The sequence below is a fragment of the Crotalus tigris genome, unplaced genomic scaffold (assembly GCF_016545835.1).
Source record: "Crotalus tigris isolate CLP2741 ecotype Arizona unplaced genomic scaffold, ASM1654583v1 scf7180000017571.3126492, whole genome shotgun sequence".
In the NCBI taxonomy this organism is placed as follows: domain Eukaryota; kingdom Metazoa; phylum Chordata; class Lepidosauria; order Squamata; family Viperidae; genus Crotalus; species Crotalus tigris.
Genome location: NW_024096482.1, coordinates 2,977,316 through 2,988,551, shown reverse-complemented (window position 1 = coordinate 2,988,551; position 11,236 = coordinate 2,977,316).

Genomic DNA, 11,236 nt, shown 5'->3' with positions numbered 1-11,236 from the left:
AAGAGAGAGAAAGAGAAAGAGAGAGAGAGAGAGAGAGAAGGCTGTCTTGCTTTCTGCAGCAAAACATCAGTGTCGGTGGAGCAGCTGATACTGTAAGGGACAGTTGGTCTTACTTTGATTAGCATTGTACTGTGAGATGATCAACCTCCATAAACAGCTAAATGCAATTGTGTTTAGAAAGGCTGCTTCTGTGTGCTTCCCCAAGTGCCAAAAACAACCTGTGAATTGCAAGTAGCAGACATCTGTGCAGGGACTATGGACAGTATCTTAATTACTCTTAATCACTCTTTTTCCATAAATAAAGAAATAAAAATGGACATGGGAAGTTCACCCAAGTGAAAGATCAGTGATGCACAAAAGAAACCTATTAATTGACCCATTTTATTCCATTTATATATTTATTAACTATATATAATTTTTTATATTATTTTTTTCAAAAGACAGTGTTCAAGATGGAATTGTTTATATTTTTGTTAGTCTTGGACATGATATTTTTAAAAAAGGAGTCTAAACTGAAGTCCTGATTTGCTGAATTGAATTTATTTTATTCAAACAGTTATTACATGTTCAAGCTTTTGCATAAGCTGCAAATATTTTTTATATCAGAATTGGAAATCTTTCCAGTAACTGAGTGCCATTGTGTGATTATTCACAATGGAGCAAGCAGTTTTTCCCCCAAAAAAGTTAAACAAACTCACAGAATCATTAAAACAGGATGGAAGAAGCTTCTTGGATGAGAAACGAAATCTTTTCAAAGAAAAACCCCAAGAAAGTCCAGTTGCCTTTTGGAAAAAGCACCTTTGGGACAAGAATATGAGATTTTGAAAACCTCACATCAGAGTGCTCATGCAGCCCTACCTGAAAACTTGCTAGGGAGCATGCAAGAAATGGAAAATATCACAATCTTGATGATTTTTTAAAAAGTGTATCTATAACTTGTAGATACCATCTGGGAATGCTATAAGTGTCCTGCTACCCACAGGTATTATATGTCAATCCCTTTTTTCATTTAGGGAAAAAGTACCAACTATTTTGGTGTTATCATTTTAATGGAAGTTTTGTCAAGGGATGACAAAAATGTTGATGTATGTGAGTGAAGGAGACAGTGTTGACTTAGTTATTTAATTAACATATTTATATGGTTGCTCATCTGCTAGAGCAGAGGTGTCAAACTCTCAATGTCACATGATGTGTCACGACGTATTGCAACTTTTTTTCCATTGCCGGCAATAGGGTGGGCGCGGTTTCACCATGATGCATCTGGTCTGCAGGCTGGCAGTTTGACACCCCTGTGCTAGAGTACTCTGGATGGCAAACAAAATCAACAACATTAATAGATGGCATAATAAAGAAATAGCAATAGCAATCAAGCCTTCCTGCACCCACATCTTTCAATATTAATAATGAATGGACCTCTGCTTTCATCAGGCTGATTAGGACTCTGGTCCCACTGCCTGCAAAATAGCTAGGTCTTTACAGCCTTGTGAAACATCAACAGGATGGAGGACATTAATAGCTCAGGTGTGTCAAAGACACACCAAACAGCATTGTTTCATCCATGGGATGAGCATGATCATTCTACCTGATCCAGTAAAACAGACAAAAACCACTGGGGAAAGGTATTATTCCACTTGTAATATACATATATGCAAACCAAGATATTCCTTTTTTTCATGGGATTTAGAATAGAATAGAGCTGGAAAGGATTTTGGAGGTCTTCTAGTCCAGCCCCATGCTCAAGCAGGAGAACCTATACCATCTCATAAAAGTGACTGTGTGCCTCTTCTTGAAAATCTTCAGTGATAGAGCGCCCATGATTTCTGGAGGAAAGCTGCTCCATTGGTTAATTGTCCTCACTGTCAGGATGTTTTTCCTTAATTCCAGGTTGCTTCTCTCTTTGATCAGTTTCCAACATTGTTTCTTCTCCTGCCCTCAGATGCTTTGGTGAATAACTTGGAGAATAGCGTGCTGTATTTTCTAAATTGCAATTTTGGAATATTCTTCTTCAATATTGTAGGAACTCATTATCTGTAATGACATATAGAAATGACCTGAGAAACAGGAGGAAATGCCACAGACAAGATAACTGGCATATAAAAAATATTTCAGCCCACAGAAGGAAGGGTGGAAAACATTTCAGAAGGAACCCTCTCTAGTTTTCCAGAATGTAAAACAAAAGGAGGGGAAAAAAGTTTTCAGTCTTGCAATATTCTGTTAATGGAACATTGCAATAATGACAGAGCATCTTGGTTGTGCATCTTATCTGGACTATCTCAACGCAATCAATTAATTATAAATACAATCCTAGGCTGCATTAACAGAGGCATAGAATCAAGATAATGTGAAGTGTTATTACCACTTTATAAGGACTTGAAAAAGACCACATTTGGAATACTGCATCCAGTTTTGGTCATCAGAATATAAAAAAATATGTTAATACTCTGGAAAGAATGCAGAGAAGAGCATGAATGGTGATTGGGTGCTGGAGGCTAAAACATATGAAGAGTGATTGCAGGAAATGGGTATGTCTAGTCTAGTGAAAAGAAGGACTATGAGTGACATGATAGCAGTGTTACAATATTTGAGGGGCTGCGACAAAGAAGAAGGGGGTCAACCTATTTTCCCAAGTACCCAAAGGCAAGACAAGAAGCAATGGTTGAAAACTAACCAAGGAGAGAAGCAACCTGGAACTAAGGAGAAATTTCCTAATAGTAAGAATGATAAACCAGTGGGATGGCTTGCCTTCAGAACTTATGGGTTCTCCATCACCAAAGGCTTTTAAGAAGATACTGGACATCCATTTGTCTGATACAGTATAGGGTTTCCTGCTTCAGCAGGATGTTGGACTAGAAGATCAGCAACAAAAGTTCTAGCAACAACACATGTCCCCAGAATCTCTAATTACACATTTCTGCTTTTAAAAATAGAAGAGAAAGCCTGCTTCCTCTATCTTGTTCATTCCATGAATTTTTGTAAAAACATAGGATACATCAGAGGTCTGCAACTTTTCAGGTATTAGATACTCTTACACAATTGTGCATGATGGGGGGATATTCAAAAAAGTAGTTTTAAAACATGCCTGACAGCTTGCAAAATTATAAAATCTCACAACATTCTGGTGTTTTCCATCCAAAACTGGTAGTATCCTATTCTGATCTTCAAACTTTGCAATGTTTTATCATTCTTGTCTTAATATCTCACAAGATTTTGGAGTGTGAATGCAGAAATCTCACAAGATTTCACAGTCTTGCAAGAATTGTTTGAAAAAGAAGTGAACAATTATTTTCTATTTTTATGTCCTGTTGGATAGCATCTGAAGGAGGAAAGCTTTATATGGACATAGTATCCACAAATGCAACATCATCAAGTTGCAGCTTGCAACATAAATATACTTTTTTCTGTTCCATTCCCATTTATAGAAAGCTTAAACTTGTCCAAAATACTTGCAGCGTAAACCCTGAAAGCTTTAGAAACTGAAATAATTTCAGTCCATGGCAAAGGCCTTTACTATACCTAAGAGTAATTGTTCACTTACAACTAAAATTGGGCCCAAAACGTCTTTTGCTAAGTGATGTAGCTATTAAATGAATCTTGTCTGATTTTATTACTTTTTTGCTGTGGACATTAAGTAGATCCCCACTGAGTTGTGGTGGTTAATATGCAGTATTGCAGGCTAATACTGCTGACTGTCAGCAGTTCGATTCTCATTGACTCAAGGTTAATTCAGCCTTCCATCCTTGGTAAAATGAAGAGCCAGAATGTTTGGGGGCAACATTCTGACTCTGCAAACCGTTTAGAGTGGTATAAGCTCTATATAAGCTTAAGAGAAATTGCTATTAATTAATTAATGGTTTCAATTAATGAAACCATTAAATGAATCCAATTTTCCCAATTAATTTTGCATATTAGAACTCTCCTGGGAAGGTCATAAATGGTGATCATGTGATTTCCCTGCTCCCCCAGATGCTGCAACCATAGTAAATACATGTCAGTTATCAAGGGCCTGAACTTTGATCATGTGACCAAAGGGACAACAAGATGGTTGTAAATATGAGCCAGATCATAAGTAACTTTTTTCATCTTTACTTTTGAAAGGTCATGAAATGAATGATTGTAAGTCAAGGACTACCTGTCCTAGCATAATAAAGGAAGAGGCCATGTTGAAGAATTTGAAGTCTGTCATGGGAAATTCAAATTCAGAATTCATATATTGTTTTTCTTGTCTTTATTGTTTTGTGTTTCTATTATTTCACTTTGTATTAGTGCATTATAATTATATTATTTCTGTCCTTTATATTTTTTCCAGGACCATACATGAATTGGTTAATTATATTACATGTTTACCACCATTATTTAATTTATACTTCTATGAGGACATATGTAGGCATGTGCTCTAAATCCAGAAAGTTCTGTGTCATTATTATTATTTTTCCCTTTTGTCTCAGAAGACTATAAAAGTTTGCCCTCTGCATTTCCCAGGACAACGAGGTAATTTAATTAAACATTTCAAAGGAAAGAAATAAATACCTTTTTTCTGAAATACAGCTGAAATTATTGGTCCTGAATTTTCATTGACTTGCCTCTGTTTTTGTTACTTGCCTGCCTTTATGTTTATGTCAAATAACCTTTAGAGTATCTCTTCTGAAGCAATAAAGTGAAAGCTTCCTGTTCTATTGATTTGGTAAGACCTATTTTTGCACTAATAAAATGAAGCCTGGTTTGATAAAATAGACTTTTCCAACTGGTGGCTAAGGGTTGAGCCCTTGTCTTGACAATTTTGGAGGAGGTCAGCTTAGAGTAAGTGGGTCAGATCTGTGGTAAATCAACCTCCATGAACAAATCACTGGACATCATAAAAACCAAGAGTGGTTCTTTAAGAGAGCAGCTTGACCTCTCCTTAACCAGAAAATAGCATCTGACCTTCCAGTGACATTTATCACAATGTTTCAATTAAAACTTGGCAGCCAAACAAAATGACACATTGCTCTGCTAACAGTTGACCTTGTTATAGAAAACACAATTGCATTCAAGAATGGGAGAAGGAGATTCTGTTTCTCCTATGAATATGAATCTAAGAATCATATTAAAATATATAGACAGTCTTCTTAACTATAAAGAGGACACGATGTGAGTTATCTTAAACTCTGCCCTATTCTGTGTGATATTAAGTAACATATATGATTAACAGTTCAGATGAACTCCATACTACCCAATTTATTTTCTTTTTCAGTGACTTCATTGTCTCCTTATAAAAGGTTACCTACTTGACATCTTAGACTATGAAAATTCTTATTTTAAGCCTTAGAGATACCAAAACAACTCTTGGTGGTAGTATTTAGAAACAAATTAGGTAAATTCTGCATATAAGTAATTCAGTATTAAACTTATAGGGATGATTTTTATAACCAATTATTGAGAATAATTTTCAACATTTGAAAATTATTTGGCCAATGTTATGTTCATTTGGTAAACCTGTTGATAAACCCCAGATATTACGAGCTGCATCATACATCCATTTGGTAATTTACTATGTTCAAGCTGTTGAAGCAATAGGTTTATCTACCAATTAGGGCTTACAAGCTGCAATCATTGGGTTTCTATTTATTAAGTTTACATGATTGGTTGATGTCATCCACTGAAGCCCAGAGACTTTAACCTGGATCTTCCTGATGAGCTTGATTTCAATTAATTCTGGTAGGCAGTCCCTAATCTAGTTAGATCTTATCAGTGGCTTAGGAGTACCATTGTACTGGAAATAAAGAATTGTTACCACTTTGCCCAAATAGAACCTAACATCCTTCATAAAGATCTAGAATAGGCAGATGTTGTTTGATGGTGATAAAGAAATTGTCACAGTATATAAGGTGTTCCAAGCAAAGTTACCTTTTGCAGTTGACCGATGGTTATCTTGTCAGTGCTAAAGCAGTTCAAGGTGTTTTCCAGATGTTTTGGAAACAGCCAAGCACCTGTTACTATTGATACTATCCTTGTTTTCTTTTACAACAGTTGTTCTATTTGCAGAATGTTGTATTTTGTTATTTTTTCCCCAGTTCTTTCTCTGCTATCTTCAGGTACTGCAACACATACTTTACTACTTTTTTTATCAATAGTTATTAAGTCTGAGGTGCTTGTCTATTGAATTCTACAATCCTGGAGTACTTCTATTACTTGCTAATGTTTTGGTCCCACAAGTTCTTGTTGGCAAATGTTATTTCTTGTAGCTATTTCAAGGCACCATTGTTGCTACTTTTACATATCATTTTTTGAAGTTAGTCTGTGCGATCTTGCAGCAGTTATTCTTCTTCTTCACCATCATCATCATCATCCTCTGCCTCATTAGCCAGGGAAGGAGCAATAGCCTGGTTTAGCCATTAGAGCCAATCAATACTTGAAAACATATTCCATGCTACCAGATCATAACTGTAGATTCTATAATGAAAAGTCAGGCCATTTCATTAGCATTTGAAAGAAGGATTGAGCACCAATAGCTGATATTAACTTCATACCAATGCAGAAATTTAATTGTAAGAATCCAGTTGAAATCAATGGTGTCCAAAGAATGGGGAAAAATAAGAAATATTAGAAAATATGAAAAATAATAAGAATAAGAATAAAAGAATAACAATAATTAATATAGCCAATGATGTTTGCATTATTATATGGGCATTAAATAATCATACGTTGTCTGTCTAATTTAAGCACAAGAAGGGTTCAATCTATTTTCCAAAGCACCTGAAGACAGGACAAGAAGGAAACTAATCAAACAACTAATGGAAACAACCTAGAACTAAGGAGAAATTCCTTGACAGTTAGAACAATTGATCAATGGAAAGAGCTTGCCTCCAGAAGTTGTGAATGCTCCAACACTGGAAGTTTTTAAGAAGAGATTGGACAACCATTTTTCTGAAATGGTATATATTCTCCTGCTTGAGCAGTGGGTTGAACTAGAAGATTCCAAGATCCCTTCCAATTCTGTTATTCTGTTATTCTCTCCCACCCGGGTTTATTATTTGAATGCTGCCCCCTCCAAGTTTAGAAATGTACCACTCAAACTTCCCAAAACTGCTAAGAAAATGCTTTGCATAGTAAAATATTCAGAGAACCTTTTTTGTCCTACGTCATCTCTCTTACTTCTTTTTTAAATGAGTGTCTGTGTGTAGTTTCAAAGTTTCTTTGGCAAGGCAAATTCAAGTTGACATGCTGCATTTTCCTTCTGTATTTTCATGATCAGAATTCACTGGGCTAGCATATGCATTTTGCAGGACTTCAGAAATAGGACATATTTTAATACATACCAAAAGAAAACTCCAAGGAAGCAAGTATAAGGTAGCAGCCGGAGGTCTGAGGCAGAGTGGCCTCTTTCCTTTTGCACTATTGTGCTCTTCCTGTGGGAGAGCTGCAAATTAGCAGATACTTAAACCAATATTCTCTTCAGAAGAAAATAGCTGGTTGGAACAATCTTTTCCTATTACATTTGCAACCTGATTATACTCCTATTTCTTTTCTTTTTTTGTGGCATTCTTGAGGAATACAATAACCAAGATTAACTATATTATACCCAGACTTGTGTGATACACACTATATAATTTAAATAGGAAGAAAAATCAGCAGAAAAAAGATATTATAACTCCCCACTCCTCACTTTAAATTATATGGTACAAGTGACTTATATTAGGCAATGTTTGCATTCTCACTTTTTAATCTTCTAGCTTTATCTTAGGCTCTGGATGTGATGTTTTGGAGATTTACTCATATGTGTATGTCCCAACAAGAATTAATTAATTTTAAAGATTGGTCCAGAACCTTTTAGTAACACAATAGTGGAAATACTTAATTTATGTAATCTTAGTAATTGAATTGTTAGGTAAAGCAGACCAATGTTATTAAAAAGGCAGAAATCTAAATGAAATCCATTACTTGTGTCCTTTCGTCTGTTCCACAATGTCCTCTTTATATTTTTAGGGCAAGAAGGCATTCTATTCTATTTTAAGCAAATATTCATTAAAATGATCACTATTTTATGAACTTATCAGATAGAAAACTGCATCTGACTTTTCTTTTTTATATGAAATTTCACAAAATTTGGGGGTAGCAGATAAGACAAGACAAGATAAGATAACCTTTGTTGTCATTTTTTTTATTGTGGGCACAACGGCACACATCAAAAATGAAATTTAGTTGCCCGCTCTCAAAATGAAACACATACATGACACATACCTAAACATACTATATACAACATATATATAGACTCACACCCCTACATATACATAACAAATACATATTAAATACTGTCCACCTTGAATATATAACGGAAGGAGGAAACGTGAGAGTTCACAAGATTAATGCTGTATGGAATGAAACTCTGGCTGAATTTGGACGTTCTGCTTTAGATATCACGAAGCCTCCTCCCAGAAGGTAACAGGGAAAACAGGTCATGAAGAGAATGTGTAGTGTCCCAGATAATCTTATGGACCTGCTCAAGCAACACTTCTGTGCTATGTCCTTGAATGGGAGAGAGGGAATGGCCAATGATCTTTTCGGCCATCTTCACCACTCTCTGCACTGCCTTCCTTTCTGAAGCAGTGATGCTTCCAAACCAGACTGTAATGCTGTATGACTGGATGCTCTCAATCGTCCCCCTTTAGAAAGTGGTAAGGACAGGAAAAGGAAGATGTGTTTTCTCATGCAACGCAGAAAATGCAGGTGCTGATGTGCCTGCTTCACCAGTGTCTCGCTGTTGAGTGACCAAGCCAGCCTACTTGTTAGTTGCACACCCAGGAATTTAATGCTGGTAACCATCTCCACAGGTGAATCATTAATGCACAGAGGTGTGGTTGTTCCTGCCTTTTCCGAAATTGACAATGATCTCTTTGGTTTTTCCAGTATTTAAAACTAGGCTGTTTTCCTTACATCAGTTCACCAACCCCTCAGTCTTCTTGCAGTAAACATCCACACTGTCATCATGAATGAGGCCCACTACTGTTGTATCATCTGCAAACTTCACAGTATGGTTGGTGGCAAACCTAGCACAACCGTCATAGATCAACAGGGTGAACAGCAGCAGACTTAGGACACTGCCCTGAGGACAACCTGTGCTCAAGAAAATAATATTAGAGGTATTTGTTCCAACTCGCACATATTGGGGCCTGTTGGTAGGAAAATCAAGAATCCAGTTACACAAAGGAGTGTTTAAGCCTAAAAGGCCCAGTTTGTCTACTACATGCTGGGGAATGCTTGTGTTAAATGCCGAACTGAAGTTGACAAACAACAAACGCACATGAAGTTGACAAACAACAAATGCACATTTTCCTCTAAATGCTTCAAGCTCATATGGAGAACGGAAGAAATAGCATCCTCTGTAGAGCAATTTGGTCGGTAGGCAAACTGAAGCGGGTCAAATGCTAGATACAACAATGTTCTTTATCAGTTTCTCAAAGCATTTCATAATGGTGGATGTCAGTGCAACCAGATGGTAATCATTGAGGCCTGTAATTGTGGACTTTTTTGGCACTGTCAAGATGATGTACATATTAAACATGATGGGACCACTGCCTGCTACAATGAGAGATTCAAAATATCTGTGAGAACACAAGCCAGCTCATCTGTGCATTCCCTAAGGACACATCCAGGGATGTTATCTGGGCCTGCTGCTTTCCAAATGTTAACCTTCTGCAGTGTTTTCCAGACAGAGGTGACATCAAAGCTTAGCACTTGCTCATCAGGATGGGGCACAGCTTTCCTAGCAGGAGTGCTATTTGATGCCTCAAATCTACCAAAAAATGTATTCAGTTTGTTTAGGAAGTCTGTGTCGTCCTTGCATCTTGACAGAGTCACCTTGTAATCCGTAATGGCCTGGATTCCTTGTCACATTCCCCTGGTGTTTGTGGGTCCTGAAAAAAGTTCTGAATTTTTTGGCAATGGGCTTGCTTTGCACCTTTTATGGCATTTTTCAGATTTGCTCTGGCTGTTCTAAGTGCCAGCATGTCACAGAATTTAAAAGCCACATTCCATGCTTTCTTGCAGGCCATGGTTTTCATTTGCCCTCACAACAATGCTTTTCAGGACAGAGACATCTTCTATCCACATGCCCCAATCTGTGCACTCAAAGCAGTCTTGTAATGCTTCTATAGCTCCCTGTGTCCAAACTTTCACTGCTTTACAGTAGGTTTCACTCTGACTAATAAAGGTTTATATGCTGGAATAAGCAGCACTGAGAGATGGTCAGAGGGGCCTAGGTGAGGGTGGCTGATAGCTTTGAAAGCCTTCTTGATGTTGGAATAAGCAAGATCTAGTGAATTGTCCCCTCTGGTTGCAAAGTCCAAATATTGATGGAAATGTGGCAGGGTAGCTTTCAAATTCACTTGGTTAAAGTTTCCCATTGCAATAAATGCACCCTCTGGGTAAGTATGTTGATATTTCATGAAATTTCTGAATTCTCAAATAAGATATAATAAAAATGAGATGTTTTCAAATAAGGCTATGCAATCTCAGGTGTGGGACCATTGTAACTTGTTAGTAAGAGTTTCATATTTTTAGTTTATTTAGTTTATTATAAACATATTTTTTATTTTTTACATGTTTAGGTTTTTTAAATCAAAACTTATTTTTTAACTTTTCAGCAACTCTGCCCTTTGCCACCTATATATTTTGAAAAAAAAAGACAGTTGTATTATGTTTTAGAGCTTTATTCTACTTCAGCTAAAGCATCCAAGATGAAAAAAATGATTATAAAGTTTTAGAAAAAATCTTATATTTTGATACTTGTTCAGGTAAGCCAGAATCAATATATTTTAATATATAAAAAAATACCAAATATGTAATGGAAGAATAAGCACAATGGAAAATGCACTAAGAGACTAAACCTCAATCTGCAGCTTTCAAACATCTTATAAACTTCTTATGAGACAGGAAGCCAGGACAATGTGTTTCATCTTAGTTGACAAATTAACGTGTCATGTTCAAACACCTTACTTTTAACATTCCAAAATTCAGGACTTCTCATGGGAAAACTGTAAAGATTACACAATAATACCAGTATTTCTGCATGACCATGATCTCTATCCTTAATCCCTTTTTACAATAATTTGCTTTTCTTACGAATGTTGAGAAGCTATCCCTCAACAAAACTAAATCAGAAGATTTGTCAATCAGCAACATCCACTGTCTTATTTCCACCTTCAAAAATGTAGCTATATTAAATATCCAGAATAATCAGAATATCTCGCAGAATAAACAC